The sequence below is a fragment of the Henckelia pumila genome, chromosome 1, assembly GCF_033568475.1.
Source record: "Henckelia pumila isolate YLH828 chromosome 1, ASM3356847v2, whole genome shotgun sequence".
Taxonomy (NCBI): Eukaryota; Viridiplantae; Streptophyta; class Magnoliopsida; order Lamiales; family Gesneriaceae; genus Henckelia; species Henckelia pumila.
In genome coordinates this window covers 35,820,735-35,845,376 of record NC_133120.1, presented here as the reverse complement: position 1 = coordinate 35,845,376, position 24,642 = coordinate 35,820,735, and positions in this window count along the sequence as shown.

Sequence of the window (24,642 nt, the reverse complement as noted above, 5' to 3'; positions counted from 1 at the left end):
TGAACAGTAGTCTTTGAACCAGAACCAGAACCTACTCCTCCGTCTTGTGGATAATTCCTCTTAATATGACCATTCTCCCCGCATAGGAAACAAGCACCTGTAGATTTCCGGCACTTGTTAGATGGATGATTCTTACCACAATGGTTACATAGACTATTCCTTTCAAAATGCATCACTCCCCCAGATCCGGAGGAAGAAGTAGAAGAAGAATTCTTGAAAGACCGAGTACGGGGACCCAAAGAACTCGCAAGTCTAGAAGTGAGAAAATACCTATTACGTCTAATGTTGTCCTTCGCCTGGTGACATCGACTAACCAATCCTTCATAAGTCATGTCATCCCTAACAGATACACGGTCATGCATTTCTGGATTAAGACCTTGAAGAAACAGATTATATTTTGCCTCAGTGCTTCTAGAAATATGATGACAATAGGGCAACAACTCGAAGAACTTTAGCTGGTACTCATCTATTGACATCGAATCTTGCTTCAAACTCTGCAATACACTAGCCTTCGCCTGCCGAAGTGTAACGCCCCAAAATTATCTTAATGGATGTTATTTGAGATAATTAGAGGTTTTAGAAGTCGAGGGCCGATTTGATTTTGATCAGGGACTAAAATGAAAATTTTGGAATTTTCAGGGACTAAAATGCAAATATTGGATTTGTTAGATATTTAAGCATGTTTGACTTGATTTTCTTCACTCTTCATCACCTCCATCGCCTCTTCCTCCATTAGAGCCGACTCCAAGCTTTCTCAAGCTTTCAGATTTCTCCCCGAGCTCGATCCGTCCGCTGGAATTTATTTCTGAAGGCAGATTAGCGATCACGTCTGCAAGGGCTTCGTTCTATAGTAAGTTTTCTTCGATCAGCTAGACTTCTATTTTTGGATGTTGTTAGAATCGATTGAGTTTGGAGTATGTTGATCTTGGCAGAGTTCTGATCGTTTATTCTCTGTCGGTTTTGAAATAGAGCGTCGTTCGGAATTGTTTTGATTTTTGGAAGATTATTTCAAAATTGTAGATTTTAGATTTGAAGGATTTGAATTTTTTTGATGATATTGAGATGATTATGAGTTTATTGAATTGATATCTTGTTGTCTGCGTTTCCGGTTTGATCAGTTTATAGCCGTTATGCCGTCAGTTTGAGTTTTGGATATCGTTAAATATTTTGATCGTATCGAGTTTGATTGAGCTTTTGGATGTCGATATTGATCCTATTGAATTCTTATGATAGATTGAATTGAAGTCAGCAGAGTTGCGAGGTAGCAGCTTTGGTCAGTTGGAAGACTGAAGTCGGTATAGTATCGATTTTCTTATTTATCGATTTAAGAAGTTGATTGAGTTTCGAATGAATTTGTTTTGGATATTGATTATTATCCTTATTATTTATTTTCAGATTTCAGTACCTTCGAAGAGAATAAGGTAAAAGACATCTTAGAATTGAATGGAACGATTAACTTGAATTAGACTTTATTCGAGTGTTCCGAAGAAATCACAAACTTGCATGATTGAATACTTATTTGAAATCATATTTGAATGTTTATTTGAATGCATGAGATTATATATGCATTTATATTGACGAAATCATGTTTGAATGATTATTTGAATTGATGAATGAAAGCATGATTGAATGCTTATATGAACTGATGATTGAAATGATATTAGAATGCATGAGATGACATATGCATTCATATTGAGCCTTGATTCATTTAAATTTGATTAGATGATCTAGAGATTGTAGTTGAGTGACTTGGTTGAAGATTTTATACCTTGTCAAATAAACTCTCTATAATGCTCTGGAGTCTAGAGGATTAAAATATTCCTCGTCCACCTCGAGAGGGGAGTTCGGTGTGATTGTTGGATATTTTAACCTCGGGATCCCAAACCGAAGAAAGAAAGAAAGAAGAATTCCATTTGATTATCTGAGTATGATAATCCAGAAGTTTTAAGGACATGCATATCATTTTACACCAGTACTTGGATGAATTACTTGAATTGATCTTGAGGTGATAGATATTTGGAAATTTATACATGTCTTGACGTGATTTATATCTGAAGTTGATATATAAGATGGATTTGTTGTGTATCATGATTGATATGTTTTATTGATACTGCATGATTGTCTCTTTTTTACTGGGAATTATATTCTCACCGGATTATCCGGCTGTTGTCTTTGTTTGTATGTGTACTTGGCAACAGGTGGGGCAGGACCGAGTCAGAGGCAGCATGGCTAGGTGGTTGAGAGAATAGAAGTGAGGCCCTTGGTTTTAGGAGTTGAACTAAATTCAAACTCTTTTGTATTTTGTGGTATTGTAATCGAGTATTGAAGCATGTTCTAATAGTTGGTTGAATGTATGACTTTAGAACTACCTGATATTGTTATTGCATGTTGAATGAATTTATACATGTTGTTGTTGTATGTTTGGAAGAGTTGAGGATTGATTTTGAAGAAAGAAAAACCGAAAGATTTTTCTGGGCAGGTGTCTCGCTCGATCGGCAGACTTTCACCGATCGAGCGAGCACCCCTGTTTTGAGGCAAGAAGTTTGGATTTTTGCTTCCGCTCGATCGGTAAGTTTTTACCGATCGAGCGGCGGGCTTTTGTAAGTCTCGGCAAAGACTTGGTTAAGATGGCCCACTCGATCGGTAAAGTTCTACCGATCGAGCGAGCACTGTTTTAAAAATAAAATATTTATTACTTTAATCTTGGATCTTGAATGCCCTAATGTTGTTTAATTCCGAGATTAGATGTTTAGCGCCGATCAGTTGTTTACTAATCACGATTTTTGAAATTCTGATTGAACCGAATGAATTTCTTTGATCTGTTTATCTGATGATGGAATTTCTGATTATTCGTTCTTCTGTATTCTGAGTTTTAGTACTGAAAATCTTGCAATACTTGGTTTTCTTCTTATTGAGATTTCTGTTTTGAATCTTTTATCAGAAGGAGTGAATGCAGCAATTGATGTTTAGAACCGAATAATTTGTTCTTATTTTATCTACTGTCTGATTTTGATTGACCGATAGATAGGATCCGTTACAGTTTTCTGTACAGAATGATTTTGATGAAGAACAGAGAATTGAGATCTTGTCAAAGGTTGTCAGATGTCTGTAATTGCCGAAGTCTGTCAGTCTAGACATAGATCCTTGATGTAATTGTCCTTTCGGCATAGACTTCGAAGAGAAATTTGTTGTTGAATTCATCTACTTTCGATTCGATACCCTCAGAACGACGGACAGCCAGATCAGACGAGTCAAACTTTAGAAGAATTCCATTTAGTAGTAGTGCTCGACTTAGCACTAGTTGACAGAATTCTTGATGTTTATGGAAATTTCATGCAACGACAGAGTTTGACGAGTTATTGGAGGCACATTATAGAAGCCGTGCGAGAGTAGACGATGATCGAATTGAATTTTGAGATTAATTCCCTTTGTCTCTTGGTTTAGAACGTAAGATGATTCGAATTGTGACTGAGTTTAGAAGAATTTTCTAACGACGATGAGTTGACTTTTGATAGACGGACGAAGTGTTGATGAAGTATTCGACTAGAGTTTTTGACTTCTCTAATTGATTGAGATGTCGAACTAATTGAGACGAACGATTCAGAGTTTGATTGGAAGCAGATTCTGGACTTAGTTCCGAGATGTAAATGTAAGAGTGGGTGCCCAGTGAGCCAACTGTGTGGCTATGGGCTTTGTTGACTCTTTGTATAAACAATCTTTTGTTTAATATTATTTACACTTTTATGGCAATGACTTTATATTACTTCATATTGTTATATTGTGATATACTATTGTTGTTTTGATAAAGACCTTGAATATACTATAGTGTATGTAAGATGTGGTAGAACATGGAGATGTCTATCATGAAATACATCTTATAGTCACTGTATATTCTAAAACCGTTCCTAGTCGATTGAGCCGTCCGAAAATAAGGATAAGGATCGCTCGAGTTTGAGACTAGCATTTGCGATGCGGAGTACCACGTTTTGTTGGTAGGGAACATGGAGATGTTCGAAGCATGCAAATGGATATTCATAGGATGAATAGTCGAACTACCCTATCCGGACTTTCCAAGTGGTTATCACTTATCGAGTGGATAAAGTCCGCGGTTTTGGTTGTACACCATTAGTCCTTACGACTTGAAACATCATGGAGACTCTATATGCTAGTACTGTGCTTTGACTCGTTTACCGACTCTGAGGGGGTCATCAGGTGTCGAGATTGGGTACAGTTACGACACATATAGGAGTCAATGCATTGTTGTCAAGGATTCACCACATACTTGCGAGTGTGGATATCCTATGCGATCTGAGGAGATATTAGTGTGACAAATCTCTGGCCAGAGTACTTGATGTGATTTAAGAAATGGTTTCTTAGTAGCACATGCGATGTCACTAATTTGATCTTCAAGATGTATTGCATAGTTATCGAATCTTGAGCGACTCTCGATATACCAATGGTTGTTGATTCGATCGGGATATTTGGATGAAGGGACCGTACTGTACGCTAACCAAAATCTACTGGTTCTTGTAGGCACTATCAGTGATACCTAGGGAATCATGGGGCGATGTTGCTAGGCGCTTTACCATGATTCGTTGGGCAAGTCGGAAAGTGTTGTTCCGAGACACAAGGAGTTGTGAGCCCACGGCTAGCTGTATCCCTGAACCATTGAGGGTCACACAGTGTAATGGAGTTTTAATCCCCGTTGAGATAGTTAAATTTAAAGAGTTAAATTTAATGAACTAAGGAGTTGGACTTCTTAAATAAGAGTAAGGGAGTAGGATTTCCTAAAATGACATAGGGATGGACATTTTTGGAAACCACTGAATTCGGATTCAGGAAAATTTATTTTGACTTTAAAACGTGCAGAAATGGTTTCTGTGCACATTGGTGAAATCGTTTCATCAATCGGAGTCACGATGAATTTTATATTAATTTCTGAACGAGCGGGCTTTGCTTGTCGGGCCCCAGCTTATGACTAATGGGCCCTAAGGTGTTAGTGGCCTGCATTATAAATAAGTTATTTCAGTACAGAAATTACACACAATAGGTCATAATTTTTGAGACAGGATTTTCGAAACCCTAGCCCCTCTCAAAAACGTTTTCGGCCGCCCCCCTTGCTCTGTCACAGAGAAATTCCGGTCTGTGATTTTGAATCGCAGTAAGGAATAACGAATCAAATTCGTGTATTCTCTTCGCAGAAAACTTCTGATAGATTTTCTAGTGCAATCTATCAGAGGGATTAAACCTCTGTTCGTGGACCTGATTGAAGGCGTTCATCGGTTCCAGGGAGAGACAACAAGAGCAGAATTGTTCTGTTGGTGTCCATTAATCTCGTTGCGAGATTTGAGGTAAAATTTATTTAATTGTTATTTAAATTTTACACACACGTAATTCAATCGATGAACGGTTGATACCCATACCATGGAAACGTTCCATGAAAAAAAAAAAATTTTAAACTTCCGCTGCACCGGGTATCAATCGTAATTGGTCTGGGAACTCGCCAGTTTTCCAACAGTGGTATCAGAGCCAGGTTGCTCAGATCAATCGATTGAATTAATCAATTGTACAAAATTTTTGAGTCTCGGTTTTTGAAACAAAATAAATATTTTTAATAAAAAAAAAAATTTTTTTTCCGGGGGCGAAACCCGGGCAGCGATTGGATCGCTGCCCGGAGGGGGCAGCGATGGTCGCTGCCCCCAGGGGCGGCGCACAGCGCCGCCCAGGGCGGCGACCGTCGCCGCCCAGGGCGGCGCACGGCGCTGCCCAGCGCAGCGCTGTGCGCTGCCCAGCGCAGCGCTGGGCGCTGCGCAGGGCAGCGCTCGGCGCCGCCCAGCGGCGGCGCCAGGCGCCGCCCAGGGCAGCAAGCGTTGCTGCCCTAAAGGGGCAGCCGGGCTGCCCCGGCCCGCGCCCCGGGTGCGGGCCAACCCGGGAGTGTCCCGGGTGGCCCGCGGGAAAAATTAATATTTTATTAAAAATTAATTTTAATATGTTAAAATTTTATTTTTGGTCCTGTCAAAAATTGTTTTTGATTGGTTCACGAGATTTCGGATCGAATTGTTCGAGTCCGTAAATTTTAAAATTGATTTTGGATAAATTTGAATTTTTGGAAAATTTTAATATTTTATCCGTAAATTGAATTTTGAAATCAATTATTTTGGTACAATTGATGATAAGATATGATCTTATGATATATTAAGTAAAATATGATTTTATTTGATATGGAGATAAAATATGATTTTATATGTGAAATGTGATTTTATATATAAAATATGATTTTATCTTGTTTAAATTTGAATTGCCACAGCATGTTATCCAATAAATTAATTTTGAATTAAATGTTATTGGATAAGGATGATCGATTGCCATGACCAATTTTGTAGGTGTATGTTAGGAATTTACATTTTGTCTTTATTGTTGTTGGTTTTATTAATGGGCCTGGTTTATGGCCCGATATGAATGTCATATGTAATAAAAGTGGGCTTGGTTTATAGCCCGTTCCCACCCCCTAAAAATGTATCCCCTACTTGTCATTGTTATTTATTGTAAATACATTAGATTTAGTGGGAGATCAAGATTTGAAGATGGTGGGCCCAGCAGACAATGAAGACTGAAGAAATGTAAATTGGAAGCATATGTAATAGGATTGCATTTGCATACTGCATATTACCTAGGATTGGACTAAGACCCGTGATTGGCAACCACGGGTCAATTAGAAATGGAATCGATCATCCTATATAATATGTGATATTATGATTGTATGCATGTTTAGACATAAATTGCGTGAATCCGGCAATGCATGCAATAAATTAAATATGATGAGACAAATATTTTTATAAATAAAATCCCTCATTTTAAATATGATTTAAAATTTATATCAAGATAAATAAAGGAAATTTAAATATTGTTTAAATGTTCCTACCTTCCATCAACGGTCAATGTATGTGATGCTACCCGCGGATACGGTTCGGCTCATATTATTGGGGGGGCCCGTCCGTCGGAAAGCTGTACATTGGATCGACAAATGTTGTAAGTTGGGTGGAACTCCCATGGGATCGGCTCATATTATTGGGGGATCCACATGGCGACCGTCCATCACAACTTAATATTGATGGGTCATCTTGACATGTCACTTTAAACGGCGTCATATTATTGGGCCCTTATTGGACATGAGGTAAACACATGGGGGTTGCTTTGGAAGCAATTGGGCTCTACCTTTTGAGAATTATGGTTGGCTGATATTATTCGGGACCATAAGTTTGTCAATTGGACTCCATGTTCTCACTAAGGAAAAAGTTTCCCGTTTTCACTAGAGGGTGGTGAAATCGTTAAAATAGTGGGAGTGAGATTCATAAAATTAAATTCGCCTATTTTATGTCTTAGTAAATTATTTAATTTAAACAATCATCGATAATTGTCTGTTTTATCTCAGTAATCCACATGTTTCTGTTCTCCAACAAAACAAACTTATTGACGCAAACAATACAGAATGATTCCATAAGTTAAGATTGTCCTAAGTTCGGAAAAAGATTTTCTAAGTGTTAGAAAAGGCTTCTCCGAAAACAGCCCCGGCTAATGTAACTGCCGAAAGGTTGGCCGAATTAGAGAAATGGTTGGACCATGATCTCAAGGCCAAATGTTACATGAAAAATTGGACAAGTCTAAACAAGTTTGCCATCACTGCAAGAAACCCGGTAATTGGAAACGTAACTGCAAGGAATACCCCAAGCAGTTGCGAACTGCAAAGGGTATGTTTTACATTGAAATAAATGTTTTTCTTAATACTACTTCTTGGGTATTGGATACCAGATGTAGATCTCATATTTGCAATGAGTTGCAAATGATAACAAGAAGTAATAGGATAAGGATGGGTGAGACCCAGTCAAGGCTCGGGAATGGTTCCAGAGTTAAATCCATAGCTATGGGAAATATTTATTTTTGCAGAACGGTTTTAAGTTACTTTTGATAGATGTTTTATTTGTTCCAGATTTAATTAAAACATTATTTCTATTTCTATGCTTGATAGAGATGGTTATTCTTGTAATTTTGTGAATGGGATTTGCAATATTTACAAGAATGAATGTTTAATTGGAAATGGACAACTTGAAAACGATCTATACAATTTAAAACTAAAAGACGTTCCAGTGAATTGTATTGACAAACCGGCGACAACAAACAAAAGGAAAATCGATAGTCAAAACCCGGCAAACCTTTGGCACGCTAGACTAGGTCATATTTCCTCAAGGAGGATGAACAAGCTAGTGGGAGAGGGCATGTTTGATATGTCTGATATTAACTCTCTACCTACTTGTGAATCCTGCCTAAAAGGAAAATGACTAAATCTCCTTTTAAGGGGAAACCTGAGCGTAGTCAGAATCTGTTGGATTTGATTCATACAGATGTTTGTGGTCCATTTAGAGTAGGGACTCAACATGGCCACACCTACTTCATTACCTTTACTGATGATTATTCAAGGTATGGGTATTTATATTTAATGAAATATAAGTCTGAAGCATTTGAAAAGTTAAAAGAATTCAAGGCTGAAGTAGAAAACAAGCTAGGTAAAAGTATTAAAGCACTTCGATCGGATCGAGGTGGAGAATACTTGAGTACCGAGTTTTTGGACTATCTGAAAGAGAATGGGATTCTCTCTCAGTGGACTCCTCCTATGACACCACAGCTTAATGGTGTATCGGAGCGTCGTAATCGAACTTTGTTGGACATGGTTCGATCTATGATGAGCTTCACTGAGCTTCCACCTTCGTTTTGGGGCTATGCGCTTGAAACGGCGGTATTGTTGTTGAACAACGTCCACACTAAAGCAGTGGACAAAACACCATACGAGTTATGGAATGGCAAAGCTCCTAAGTATTCGTACTTGAGGATTTGGGGATGTCCTGCTTACGTGAAGCGGACAGTGGGAGATAAGTTGGATAGTCGATCCAGCTTGTGTTATTTTGTGGGGTATCCGAAGAATTCAATCGGATATTATTTCTATTATCCTGCTGAAACAAAGGTGTTTGTTTCACGGAATGCCACCTTCTTGGAGAAGGAGTTCTTATTGGATAAGAAAGGCGAGATGATGGAACTCGAAGAAGTTCGAGAAGAACCCGAAATACAAAATAACGATCCCACACCTCAGGAACCATTGCTGGACACGCCTGCACCTAGAAGATCCGAGAGGACTTCTAGACCTCCAGTTCGATATGGTCTTCTTCTTGAAGAGGGTCAAGATGAACCCGACATTGGATGTGATCCAAGAAGCTTCAAGGAAGCAATTTCTGATGCGGATTCGAATTTATGGCTTGAAGCTATGCAGTCTGAATTGGATTCGATGCATACTAACCAAGTCTGGTCTTTAGTGGATCCTCCCGATGGAATTGTTCCAATAGGGTGTAAATGGATCTACAAAAGAAAGCTTGGGCCTGATGGTAAGATATTGACTTACAAGGCGCGATTGGTGGCGAAAGGTTATACTCAAAGGCAAGGAGTTGACTATGATGAAACCTTTTCACCAGTCGCAATGTTCAAGTCCATAAGAATCCTAATTGCCATAGCTGCATGGTATGACTATGAGATATGGCAGATGGATGTGAAGACTGCTTTTCTTAATGGAGACATTAAGGAAGAAATCTATATGAAGCAGCCTGAGGGGTTCACATCCATGGGAAGCGAGCATAAGGTATGCAAGCTTCAGAGATCAATTTATGGTCTAAAACAAGCATCAAGAAGTTGGAACCAGAAATTTGATGAAACAATAAAAGATTTTGGTTTCATCAAGAACCCGGAGGAACCTTGCGTGTACAAGAAAGTAGTTAAGGATGCGGTAACATTCTTAGTACTTTATGTTGATGACATCCTACTCATTGGGAATGATGTAGGGATGTTGCAGTCAACAAAGATATGGTTATCAGGTAGATTTTCGATGAAGGATTTGGGTGAGGCATCCTACATTCTTGGGATACAGATCTATAGGGATAGATCTAAGAGAATGATAGGACTCACTCAATCAACCTACATCGATACCATATTGAAACGGTTTTCAATGGATGGGTCCAAGAGAGGACATCTACCCATGTGTCATGGAGTTTCTCTATCCAAGTCTATGTGTCCCAAGACTGATGAAGAGATAGAGAATATGACACATGTACCATATGCGTCAGCTATAGGTAGTATCATGTATGGGATGATATCTACCAGACCGGATGTAGCATTTGCTCTGAGTGTCACGAGCAGATATCAGTCTAATCCTGGTCAAATGCATTGGAAAGCCGTGAAGGACATTCTTAAGTACTTGCGAAGGACTAAGAATATGTTCATGGTTTATGGAGGACGAGAACTCAAACTGGAAGGCTATACCGACTCTAGCTTCCAAAGTGATGTGGATGACTCGAAGTCAACCTCTGGATTTGTGTTCATGCTCAATGGCGGTGCTGTCTCTTGGAAGAGTTCCAAGCAGGACACCACAGCGGATTCCACCACTGAGGCTGAATACATTGCAGCATCAGCTGCTGCTAAAGAGGCCGTTTGGATGAGGAATTTCGTCCAAGAGTTGGGCGTCATTCCTGAATTTGTTGGTCCAGTCCCGGTGTACTGCGACAACACGGGTGCCGTTGCTCAAGCAAAGGAACCAAGGTCTCATCAAAGATCCAAACACGTACTGAGGAAATACCACATAATCCGGGAGATTGTGGAAAGAGGAGACATCAGTGTCGAACGAGTGGCCTCTGCAGACAATATCGCTGATCCACTTACTAAGCCTTTGCCAGGACCATTGTTTGACAAACATCGCGAAGCAATGGGTCTACGTAGTATGACTAGTTGGCTATAGGGCAAGTGGGAGATTGTAAGAGTGGGTGCCCAGTGAGCCAACTGTGTGGCTATGGGCTTTGTTGACTCTTTGTATAAACAATCTTTTGTTTAATATTATTTACACTTTTATGGCAATGACTTTATATTACTTCATATTGTTATATTGTGATATACTATTGTTGTTTTGATAAAGACCTTGAATATACTATAGTGTATGTAAGATGTGGTAGAACATGGAGATGTCTATCATGAAATACATCTTATAGTCACTGTATATTCTAAAACCGTTCCTAGTCGATTGAGCCGTCCGAAAATAAGGATAAGGATCGCTCGAGTTTGAGACTAGCATTTGCGATGCGGAGTACCACGTTTCATTGGTAGGGAACATGGAGATGTTCGAAGCATGCAAATGGATATTCATAGGATGAATAGTCGAACTACCCTATCCGGACTTTCCAAGTGGTTATCACTTATCGAGTGGATAAAGTCCGCGGTTTTGGTTGTACACCATTAGTCCTTACGACTTGAAACATCATGGAGACTCTATATGCTAGTACTGTGCTTTGACTCGTTTACCGACTCTGAGGGGGTCATCAGGTGTCGAGATTGGGTACAGTTACGACATATAGGAGTCAATGCATTGTTGTCAAGGATTCACCACATACTTGCGAGTGTGGATATCCTATGCGATCTGAGGAGATATTAGTGTGACAAATCTCTGGCCAGAGTACTTGATGTGATTTAAGAAATGGTTTCTTAGTAGCACATGCGATGTCACTAATTTGATCTTCAAGATGTATTGCATAGTTATCGAATCTTGAGCGACTCTCGATATACCAATGGTTGTTGATTCGATCGGGATATTTGGATGAAGGGACCGTACTGTACGCTAACCAAAATCTACTGGTTCTTGTAGGCACTATCAGTGATACCTAGGGAATCATGGGGCGATGTTGCTAGGCGCTTTACCATGATTCGTTGGGCAAGTCGGAAAGTGTTGTTCCGAGACACAAGGAGTTGTGAGCCCACGGCTAGCTGTATCCCTGAACCATTGAGGGTCACACAGTGTAATGGAGTTTTAATCCCCGTTGAGATAGTTAAATTTAAAGAGTTAAATTTAATGAACTAAGGAGTTGGACTTCTTAAATAAGAGTAAGGGAGTAGGATTTCCTAAAATGACATAGGGATGGACATTTTTGGAAACCACTGAATTCGGATTCAGGAAAATTTATTTTGACTTTAAAACGTGCAGAAATGGTTTCTGTGCACATTGGTGAAATCGTTTCATCAATCGGAGTCACGATGAATTTTATATTAATTTCTGAACGAGCGGGCTTTGCTTGTCGGGCCCCAGCTTATGACTAATGGGCCCTAAGGTGTTAGTGGCCTGCATTATAAATAAGTTATTTCAGTACAGAAATTACACACAATAGGTCATAATTTTTGAGACAGGATTTTCGAAACCCTAGCCCCTCTCAAAAACGTTTTCGGCCGCCCCCCTTGCTCTGTCACAGAGAAATTCCGGTCTGTGATTTTGAATCGCAGTAAGGAATAACGAATCAAATTCGTGTATTCTCTTCGCAGAAAACTTCTGATAGATTTTCTAGTGCAATCTATCAGAGGGATTAAACCTCTGTTCGTGGACCTGATTGAAGGCGTTCATCGGTTCCAGGGAGAGACAACAAGAGCAGAATTGTTCTGTTGGTGTCCATTAATCTCGTTGCGAGATTTGAGGTAAAATTTATTTAATTGTTATTTAAATTTTACACACACGTAATTCAATCGATGAACGGTTGATACCCATACCATGGAAACGTTCCATGAAAAAAAAAAAATTTTAAACTTCCGCTGCACCGGGTATCAATCGTAATTGGTCTGGGAACTCGCCAGTTTTCCAACAGTAAATTCTTATTGCAGTCCTTTGACTTTATCCTCGACCTTGTGATAGAACAGTGATTGATTTCGAGGACGAAATCGATTCTTAGAGGGGGAGAATTTTAACGCCCCAAAATTATCTTAATGGATGTTATTTGAGATAATCATAGATTTTAGAAGTATAGGGCCGATTCGATTTTGATCAGGGACTAAAATGCAATTTTTGGAATTTTCAGGGACTAAAATTTAAATATTGGATTTGTTAGATATTTAAGCATGTTTGACTTGATTTTCTTCACTCTTCATCACCTCCATCGCCTCTTCCTCCATTAGAGCCGACTCCAAGCTTTCTCAAGCTTTTAGATTTATCCCCGAGCTCGATCCGTCCGCTGGAATTTATTTCTGAAGGCAGATTAGCGATTACGACTGCGAGGGCTTCGTTCTATAGTAAGTTTTCTTCGATCAGCTAGACTTCTATTTTCGGGTGTTGTTAGAATCGATTGAGTTTGGAGTATGTTGATCTTGGCAGAGTTCTGATCGTTTATTCTCTGTCGGTTTTGAAATAGAGCGTCGTTCGGAATTGTTTTGATTTTTGGAAGATTATTTCGAAATTGGAGATTTTAGATTTGAAGTATTTGAATTGTTTTGATGATATTGAGATGATTATGAGTTTATTGAATTGATATCTTGCTGTCTGCGTTTCCGGTTTGATCAGTTTATAGCCGTTATGCCGTCAGTTTGAGTTTTGGATATCGTTCAATATTTTGATCGTATCGAGTTTGATTGAGCTTTTGGATGTCGATATTGATCCTATTGACTTCTTATGATAGATTGAATTGAAGTCAGCAGAGTTGCGAGGTAGCAGCTTTGGTCAGTTGGAAGATTGAAGTCGGTATAGTATCGATTTTCTTATTTATCGATTGAAGAAGTTGATTGAGTTTCGAATGAATTTGTTTTGGATACTGATTATTATCCTTATTATTGATTTTCAGATTTTAGTACCTTCGAAGAGAATAAGGTAAAAGACGACATAGAATTGAATGGAACGATTAACTCGAATTAGACTTTATTCGAGTGTTACGAAGAAATCACATACTTGCATGATTGAATGCTTATTTGAAATCATATTTGAATGTTTATTTCAATGCATGAGATTCTATATGAATTTATATTGACGAAATCATGTTTGAATGATTATTTGAATTGATGAATGAAAGCATGATTGAATGCTTATATGAACTGATGATTGAAATGATATTAGAATGCATGAGATGAAATATGCATTCATATTGAGCCTTGATTCATTTCAATTTGATTAGACGATCTAGAGATTTTAGTTGAGTGACTTGGTTGGAGATTTTATACCTTGTCAAATAAACTCTCTATAATGCTCTAGAGTCTAGAGGATTAAAATATGCCTCGTCCACCTCGAGAGGGGAGTTCGGTGTGATTGTTGGATATTTTAACCTCGGGATCCCAAACCTAAGAAAGAAAGAATGAAGAATTCCATTTGATTATCTGGTTCTGATAATCTAGAAGTTTTAAAGACATGCATATCATTTCACTCTAGTACTTGGATGAATTACTTGAATTGATCTTGAGGTGATAGATATTTGGAAATTCATACATGTCTTGACGTGATTTATATCTGAAGTTGATATATAAGATGGATTTGTTGTGTATCATGATTGATATGTTTGATTGATACTGCATGATTGTCTCTTTTACTGGGAATTATATTCTCACCGGATTATCCAGCTGTTGTCTTTGTTTGTATGTGTACTTGGCAACAGGTGGGGCAGGACCGAGTCAGAGGCAGCATGGCTAGGTGGTTGAGAGAATAGAAGTGAGGCCCTTGGTTTTAGGAGTTGAACTAAATTCAAACTCTTTTGTATTTTGTGGTATTGTAATCGAGTATTGAAGCATGTTCTAATAATTGGTTGAATGTATGACTTTAGAACTACCTGGTATTGTTATTGCATGTTGAATGAATTTATACATGTTGTTGTTGTATGTTTGGAAGAGTTGAGGATTGATTTTGAAGAAAGAAAATCAAAAGATTTTTCTGGGCAGGTGTCTCTCTTGATCGGCAGACTTTCACCGATCGAGCGAGCACCCCTGTTTTGAGGCAGGAAGTTTGGATTTTTGCTTCCGCTCGATCGGTAAGTTTTTACCGATCGAGCGGCGGGCTTTTGTAAGTCTCGGCAGAGACTTGGTTAAGATGGCCCGCTCGATCGGTAAAGTTCTACCGATCGAGCGAGCACTGTTTAAAAAAATAATAATTTTATTACTTTAATCTTGGATCTTGAATGCCCTAATGTTGTTTAATTCCGAGATTAGATGTTTAGAATCGAGGCCTCACATGTAACTATGAAATGTTCTGCAAAACTCTTCCCATGTAACTACTCCTCGTGCTATTATAAAAGGTGCGGAAGTAGACCTCTACCATTTCTGAGCACGCCCCTCTATTAGATAATTGAGAGTCTCCATCTTTTGCTCCTCCGTGCAATGAAATTCTCGGAAGCTGTTCTCCATGAGTTCTAACCAGTTTCTACATCCTCCGGAGACTCGCCTCCAATCAATGGCTTAGGACTCATCTGCATGAATTGATGCATACTGAAGCATATACGATCATCGTGGCTTTGGTGATGATGGCCCCTACGATGCTCTCAATTGTCCTCAACTCCCCAGTGTCCACCCACGCTACCATGGCTACTTTCATCATCATAACCCGCCAACTACACGATGATTTAAATCTTAATCCCAAAGCAAAATATAGATCCCAAGATTTCTATGCATGCTCTGATACCATAAATGTAGTGACTCTCACCATGATCACCTACTAATCAAGAGCTTAGGTATGAAATTAACTTAATTAATCATAATCAAAGTAAATCATCGGAAACTTAAAATAACAACCCAAGAGAATTAAATATGAAATAGTTATAGAACCAAATCGAATGTCTATATCCATATTTAAAACAAAATACTTAAAAACCCTACTGGAACCTATCTCCACCAATGCTTCCATCCTAAAGCTACGGTCTCCCAGAGCCTCCTGCTCCATCAAGTCTGAGACCTGCCCCGTGGAATAGGGTTTCCAAAAACAGTATGAGGAAATGAGCATAAAACGCTCAGTATGAGAGTATGAGTACACAATATAATATGTGCATGTATGCAAGTGCACGGGTACCATGAATCGGGGTCAAGAATATCTGATCAAAAAAATACTTGGTCCCTAGCTATGTATCTGTAGTAGCCCGTAACCAAAATCAGTAATTAAGAAATTAATCATAATTACTTGGGTAGAGTTCGGAAGCTCCGATCAGGATCGGAAGCTCCGAACAGGATCGGAAGCTCCGATCGATATTACATCAGGCATGACGTGTGGCGAGATCGGAAGCTCCGATCAGGACCGGAAGCTCCGATCACCCCTATCCGGAATCAACAAGTGATATTTTGACATGTGGCAGATCAGGATCTTCGGAAGCTCCGATGGCAGGATCGGACGTTCCGATCGGGGTTCGGACGTTCCGATCAAGGATCGGAAGTTCCGATCGTTGTCTATAAATAAAAGGCCGAGGCTTCACTTTCATTTGCCAATTCCGAGTTCTCCTTTCCATTCTAGTCCTTTTGGAGCTGTTCTAGTCTTCTTAGGCTTGGTCCGGATGTCGGCGAGGCGTTCAGTAGTCGTAGCGGAGTTGTGCCCAAGTTCTGGAGGCATCGACATCAAAGGGCTAACGACGGACGAAGGTATAGCTTTTGCTTTCTATAAATATTTAGGAGTATGCAATAGCTTAGTTAAGGCTTTTAGAGCAATTTAATGATAGTAGTATAATTTGGCAGTGTAGAGCAGACTATAGGCGTGGACCTAGAGTTGGTAGAGCTTGCACTGTTTTGAGGTACGGAAGTACTGTTCGAGATATCCTGACTGAGTATGCATGTATTCTGTGACTGCATGATTTATATGACATGATATGCTGCATTCATTTGCATCTTGCTGTATCTCTTTCGAGATGTCTGCTAGTAGGGTTGTACCCTATCCTGTTAGTGGATGGACTTCCATCGATTTGGGTCCGGCGTATCCACGGTTATCTCGGTATGGGAGCCACCTCCTGAAGCGACGGCACAGCGTGCTACATACCAGGGCCCGGTCTGTCTCTGTTATCTGATCCTTGACCTCGAGTCTATAGGGAGTTCACTTTGCATGCATGTATACTCATACTCTCATACTGAGCGTTTTATGCTCACGTCTCGTACTCTGTGTTTCTGGACACCCTATTCCGTGGGGCAGGTTTGCGATTGGACGAGGAGGGTGGATCCAGGAGGGTCTAGTCAGTGGTTGACCAGCTGGAGCTTCGTCTAGGTTTTATTACTGTTGTTTGGGTTTATACAGCTATTCGATTTGGTTGTATATTTATTTGGATAAATTACAGATTCCTTTACTTGGGATTGTATAACATTTATGGTTTCCGCAGTTTTATTCTGATATCTGTTTAATTAAGTTAATTTCATGCATAAGTTCTGTTTAGTAGGTGATCCGGGTAAGAGTCACTACATTTATGGTATCAGAGCATGCAAAAGAATTCTTGGGATTTAGTCTCATCATGAGGTATTTTTGTAGATGGCAAATCATGACGACCGGAGTTCTCATGGCAGTGTTGGTGGGCGTTGGGGTGATGCCGACTGGGAGCCTCATCGAGAACGGCGTCATCGTCATCATGACGACGAGCGTTTCACTGTGTGTCGATTCTTAGCTATGGGTCCTAAGCCCTTAGTTGGAGGTGAGTCTCCGGAGGATGCGGAGAACTGGTTAGACCGCATGGAGACGACTTTTCAAACTTTCCAATGCACCGAGGAGCAGAAGGTGGAGACCCTTGGCTATCTTCTGGATGGGCGTGCACACAGGTGGTGGAGGTTTACTTCTGCACCTTTTGTTGCGGCGAGAGGAGTGGCCACCTGGGCCGAGTTCCGCACAGCTTTCCAAAAGCGGTATTTTCCTCCTGCACTCCGACAGTCGAAGGCGGGCGAGCTACTGAGTCTGCGAAAGGGAGCCATGTCTATCGATGAGTATCAGCAGAGGTTCTTTGATCTGCTATCCTATTGCTCCGAGATTGCTGATAGCTCAGAGATGAATAATAATCTGTTCCTTCAGGGCCTTAACCCTGAGATCCATGACCGTGTGGCGGTTGGTGACGACATGTCCTACGAGGGTTTGGTGAGCCGTTGTCACCAGGCGGAGGACAGCATTCGGCGGAACAGGTCTTTCCCTCAGTCGAGGCCTGCTAGTTCTTTGGGTCCTCGTGCCCAAACTTTCAAGAAGTCTGGATCTTCTTCTTCCTCTGGTTCTGGAGGTGTTGTCCGTTTCGATAAGAAGGACAAGTGTGATCACTGTGGGAAGAACCATCCATCCAACAAGTGCCATAGAGCTTCTGGAGCTTGTTTCCGTTGTGGAGAGACTGGTCATATTCGGAGGGATTGTACACTGTCTGGGGGAGGCGGTTCTGTATCTGGTTCAGGATCGGGCTCTCAGGCCACCGTACAGCAGAGGTCGCAGGGACAGTCTGCTGGGAGTTCTCATTTGAGGCCACGAGCTTCTGGCCAGGTGTTTGCCCTGAGACATTATCAGGCTGTGGAGGAGAATGAGAAAGTCATCGCAGGTACATTTCTGCTTTATGGTATACCTGCTCTTGTACTTATTGACACTGGTGCATCTCATTCCTTCATTTCTGCACGTTTTGTTAAGAGGAATAAGTTACCATGCATTGCACTAGACGTAGTGATGTCTGTTTCTACTCCGACGGGCCAATCTGCTTTGGCTAAGCGTCTAGTGATGGGTTGCCCTTTAGAGTTCGAAGGGAACATTCTGTTAGTGAATCTCATGGTCCTGGCGATGGACGATTTTGATTGCATTCTGGGAATAGATATGTTGACTACCTATCGAGCTTCAGTGGACTGCTATCAGAGATTAGTACGCTTTCATCCGGAGAGGAGTGAGAGCTGGTTTTTCTATGGTGAGGGAGCGGGACCCCTGATGCCTTTGGTATCAGCTTTGAGAGCCTGTCGATCTCTAGAGTCTGGCGGGGAAGGCTACCTTATCTATGCAGTTTATTTGTCCGCTGAGAGTATTGGGATAGAGAGCATTCCTATTGTGGATGAATTTCCAGATGTGTTTCCTGATGAGATTCCGGGTTTTCCTCCTGCTAGGGAAGTCGAGTTTGGCATAGAGTTGATGCCGGGTACTTCGACTATTTCTAGAGCACCGTATCGTCAGGCTCCGTCAGAGATGCGTGAGTTGAAGAATCAGCTACAGGATCTTTTGGACAAGGGGTACATTCGTCCTAGTGTATCTCCTTGGGGAGCTCCTGTTCTCTTCGTGAAGAAGAAGGATGGGTCGATGCGGCTGTGCATTGACTATCGGCAGCTAAATCAAGTCACTGTGAAGAACAAGTATCCGTTGCCTCGTATTGATGACTTGTTTGACCAGCTGCAGGGCACATCAGTTTACTCCAAGATTGACTTGAGATCTGGGTATCATCAGTTGAGAGTCCATGATCAGGACGAAGCCAAGACTGCATTTCGTACTCGCTATGGGCATTACGAGTTCCTAGTGATGCCATTTGGTTTTACTAATGCGCCGGCTATATTCATGGATCTGATGAACCGTGTCTTCAGGGAGTATTTGGACAAGTTTGTCGTGGTCTTTATTGACGACATCTTGGTGTATTCGCGTAATACGGAAGAACATGTTTCTCACTTGCGGTTAGTACTGCAGACTCTTCGAGATGAGCAGTTGTACACCAAGCTGAGCAAGTGTGAGTTCTGGATGGATAGAGTCGTCTTTCTTGGCCATATCATATCCAGGGAAGGGATCTCTGTTGATCCAAGCAAGATTGAAGCAGTACTTAATTGGTCGCGTTCGACGACAGTTGCTGAGATCCGTAGTTTCCTGGGTCTAGCAGGGTATTATCGTCGCTTCATTCTGAACTTCTCTCAGTTATCTCGACCGTTGACGCAGCTTACCCGCAAGGGTGTGGATTTCGAGTGGTCCTCCGAGTGTGAGGAGAATTTTTGTGAGCTTCGACGGCGGTTGACTTCTGCGCCGGTGTTGGCATTACCGTCCGGATCTGGAGGGTATGTGGTTTACACGGATGCTTCTCTTCAGTGGTTAGGTTGTGTCCTGACTCAGAATGGGCATGTGATCGCATACGCTTCTAGACAGTTGAAGTTTCACGAGGACAACTACCCAGTCCATGATTTGGAGTTAGCAGCCATTGTGTTCGCTTTGAAGATCTGGCGTCATTATCTGTATGGCGAGAAATTTGAGATCTTCACCGACCATAAGAGTCTCAAGTATTTGTTCACTCAGGCGGAGTTGAACATGAGGCAGAGACGTTGGATGGACTTGCTTAAGGACTATGATTGCGAGATTAAGTACCATCCGGGAGCTGCTAATCTCACCGCTGATGCTTTGAGTCGCAAGGTGCGACTATCCACACTTCAGACTTGTTCGATGTCTAGTGCGATCAGTGACTGTTGTACTTCAGGTTATACCTTCAAGCACAAGAAAGGTATGCAGAGTATCCAGATATTTGCAATATTATCTGAGCCAGCCTTGTATTCGCGGATCCGAGATGCTCAGATGTCTGATTCAAAGACGCAGCGTTTAGCTCGTCTAGCTAACGAGGGTAGCTTGTCTGGATTTCATTATCAGTCAGATGGCTTTCTGTGTTTGTCTGGTAGGCTTGTGATTCCACAGGATGAAGAGTTGCGAGAGGAGATTTTGTGTCAGGCACATCGCACTAAGTTGAGTATTCATCCTGGGAGCAACAAGATGTACAAGGATCTCCGTACTCGTTTCTGGTGGAAAGGAATGAAACGCAGTGTTTATCAGTTTGTTTCGAGATGTTTGGTGTGTCAACAGGTCAAGGCAGAGCACCGAAGACCTGGAGGATTGCTTCACAGTCTGCCTATTCCTGAATGGAAATGGGAGTTTATCACAATGGACTTTGTGACCCATTTGCCTGTATCCCCGATGAACTGTGATGCTATCTGGGTTGTGGTGGACCGACTCACCAAGTCAGCGCATTTCATTGCCTATAGCCGAGAGTACTCTGTGGATTTCATGGCACGGATGTACATTCAGGAGATCGTTCGACTTCATGGAGTGCCTGTGAGCATTGTCAGTGATCGGAACCCCAGGTTTACTTCTAGATTCTGGGGGAGTGTTCAGTGTGCGATGGGTACTACTCTTAGTTTTAGTACAGCCTATCATCCGGAGACTGATGGTCAGTCAGAGCGCACTATCCGTACTTTAGAGGATATTCTTAGAGCGTGCGTCATGGATTTTGGTTCAGCCTGGCAGGATCATTTGTCGTTGATCGAGTTCGCTTACAACAACAACTATCATACTAGTATTGGGATGACACCTTTTGAGGCGTTGTACGGGCGACGTTGTCGTACTCCACTCTTCTGGGAAGAAGTGGGGGAGAGACAAGCTGAGGGACCGGAGTTTATCCAGCAGGCGATAGACATTGTTGATCAAATCTAGAAACGGATTAAGACTGCACAGCATCGTCAGGCCAGCTATGCTAATATCAAGCGTAGGCCTTTGCAGTTCGAGGTCGGGGAGAAAGTGTTTCTGAGAGTGTCACCTTTCCGCAAGATTCTCAGATTTGGCTTTAAGGGCAAGTTGTCTCCCAGATTTATTGGTCCGTTTGAGATCTTGGAGAGCATTGGCGATTTGGCTTATCGACTAGCTTTGCCACCGCATCTATCCAGTATTCACGACGTGTTCCATGTATCTCTGTTGCGACGGTATGTGGCGGATGATTCTCATATTCTGCAGCGGTCTGAGGTTCAGGTAGACAAGGATTTGACTTATGTTGAAAAACCTCTTCGCATCCTTGATTATAAGGATAATGTTTTACGAAACAAATTCATTCCTTTGGTTTTAGTTCATTGGCAGCGCCGAGGCACTGAGGAAGCTACTTGGGAGCTTGAGGACAGGATGCGTAAAGACCATCCTGAGTTGTTTTGATTTCATTCTTTAAGATGTATTCAGTTGCAAACTCTGTAAATGTTTGATTTGAATAAAGAATGTTTCTGATTTCTGTATTTGTATTCGGTACTTAAGATCTGATTTCGAGGACGAAATATCTTAAGTGGGGGAGAATGTAGTAGCCCGTAACCAAAATCAGTAATTAATTAATTAATCATAATTACTTGGGTAGAGTTCGGAAGCTCCGAAGGTGAGTTCTGAAGCTCCGATCAGGATCGGAAGCTCCGATCGATATTACATCAGGCATGACGTGTGGCGAGATCGGAAGCTCCGATCAGGACCGGAAGCTCCGATCACCCCTATCCGGAATCAACAAGTGATATTTTGACATGTGGCAGATCAGGATCTTCGGAAGCTCCGATGGCAGGATCGGACGTTCCGATCGGGGTTCGGACGTTCCGATCAAGGATCGGAAGTTCCGATCGTTGTCTATAAATAAAAGGCCGAGGCTTCACTTTCATTTGCCAATTCCGAGTTCTCCTTTCCATTCTAGTCCTTTTGGAGCTTTTCTAGTCTTCTTAGGCTTGGTCCGGAAGTCGGCGAGGCGTTCAGTAGTCGTAGCGGAGTTGTGCCCAAGTTCTGGAGGCATCGACATCAAAGGGCTAACGACGGACGAAGGTATAGCTTTTGCTTCCTATAAATATTTAGGAGTATGCAATAGCTTAGTTAAGGCTTTTAGAGCACTTTAATGATAGTAGTATCATTTGGCAGTGTAGAGCAGACTATAGGCGTGGACCTAGAGTTGGTAGAGCTTGCACTGTATTGAGGTACGGAAGTACTGTTCGAGATATCCTGACTGAGTATGCATGTATTATGTGACTGCATGATTTATATGACATGATATTATGCTGCATTCATTTGCATCTTGCTGTATCTCTTTCGAGATGTCTGTTAGTAGGGTTGTACCCTATCCTGTTAGTGGATGGACTTCCATCGATTTGGGTCCGGCGTATCCACGGTTATCTCGGTATGGGAGCCACCTCCTGAAGCGACGGCACAGCGTGCTACATACCAGGGCCCGGTCTATCTCTGTTATCTGATCCTTGACCTCGAGTCTATAGGGAGTTCACTTTGCATGCATGTATACTCATACTCTCGTACTGAGCATTTTATGCTCACGTCTCGTACTCTGTGTTTCTGGACACCCTATTTCGTGGGACAGGTTTGCGATTGGACGAGGAGGGTGGATCCAGGAGGGGCTAGTCAGTGGTTGACCAGCTGGAGCTTAGTCTAGGTTTTATTACTGTTGTTTGGGTTTATACATCTATTCGATTTGGTTGTATATTTATTTGGATAAATTACAGATTTCTTTACTTGAGATTGTATAACATTTATGGTTTCCGCAGTTTTATTCTGATATCTGTTTAATTAAGTTAATTGCATGCATAAGTTCTGTTTAGTAGGTGATCCGGGTAAGGGTCACTACAGTATCACTCAGCTCCGTTGCCCCAGGAGGTGGCTCACATACCCAAAAGTGGAATAATACCTGACACGAGTCCACGTGTCCAATTATCCACTAACAAGATAGGGTCAACACCCTATTATAGGATATCTCAAGGATATAAGCTCAAGATGATCATGCTTGAAGCATAATAACAAGTCATAATATATGCAGATAAAATCATGCCATATAATCAATGCAACACATAATACATGCATACTTAGTCTGGGTATCTCGAATAGTACTTTCGTACCTTAATCTTACTAGACAAGCTACACCAGCTCTATGTCAATGCCTATATTCACAAGATCACTATATCACTAAACAATATCTAAAATACTTAACTTAGCTAATAGATACTCCTAAATTATTTATAGGATATCGAGTATACCTCCGTCTGTCGTCAGCCCTCTGTTGTCAAATGCCCCGGAAATTGGGCACAACTCCGCTACGACTTTTGAAATCCTCGCCAAGGCCCTGCCCCTTGCCAATGATGGCTAGAAAATCCTAAATTCTACCAAGAACCGAGAGGGAAAGTTGTGAATTTGCACTTTGAAATGGGCTCCCGCATTCCCTATTTATAGGCCATGATCGGAACCTCCGTACCATGTGATCGAAGCTTCCAATCGGCACCAAGCACTACGTATCATGATTTTTTGACATGTGTCCCTGCCAGCAGATTGGAGCTTCCGAACTACGATTGGAGCTTATGATCTCCGGTGATGATGTCATCCTTATGACCTCACTATATTGACACTTGGCTGGAAACAATCGGAGCTTCCAAACTACGATCGGAGCTTCCAATCTCACCTACTTCAGAACACAACATAGCTTATGGACTCCATGAATTTTGGACCCTCCGAACTATGGTTCAGTGCTTCCAATCTGTTCTTAAACTCGGGACTATTCGGGCTATTTTCGAACGTTATGTATCAATTTTAAACTTTATTAATTCAATATAAATTTCCTTAATCATGTTTTAACCTTTTAGAATGTCAGGCCAAGACTAGCGTGAAGCATGCCAAGGCACTTATTTCTGCATCACCTAGTGGATAACTTGGACCCCATGCTCAATATTTTAAGAAGCTGTTGGAAAACGCGGCTCTCAGATCAATCACGATTGATACCCGGTGCAGCGGAAGTTTAAAAATTTTATTATGGAACAATTCCATAGTGTGGGTATCAACCGTTTACGATTAAATTATTTGTGTGTGTAATAATTAAATAACTGTTATGTAATTTTTACCTTCAATCTCGAAGCGAGATTATTGGACACCACACAGATTTCTCTGCGCTTCTTGTATCTCCCTGGAACTGATGAACAAGCTTTCCTTCAATCAAGTCCACGAATAGAGGTTTAATCCCTCTGATAGATTGCACTAGAAAATCTATCAGAAGTTTTCTACGAAGAGAATAAACGAATTTGATTCGCTATTCCAGACTGCAATTCAAA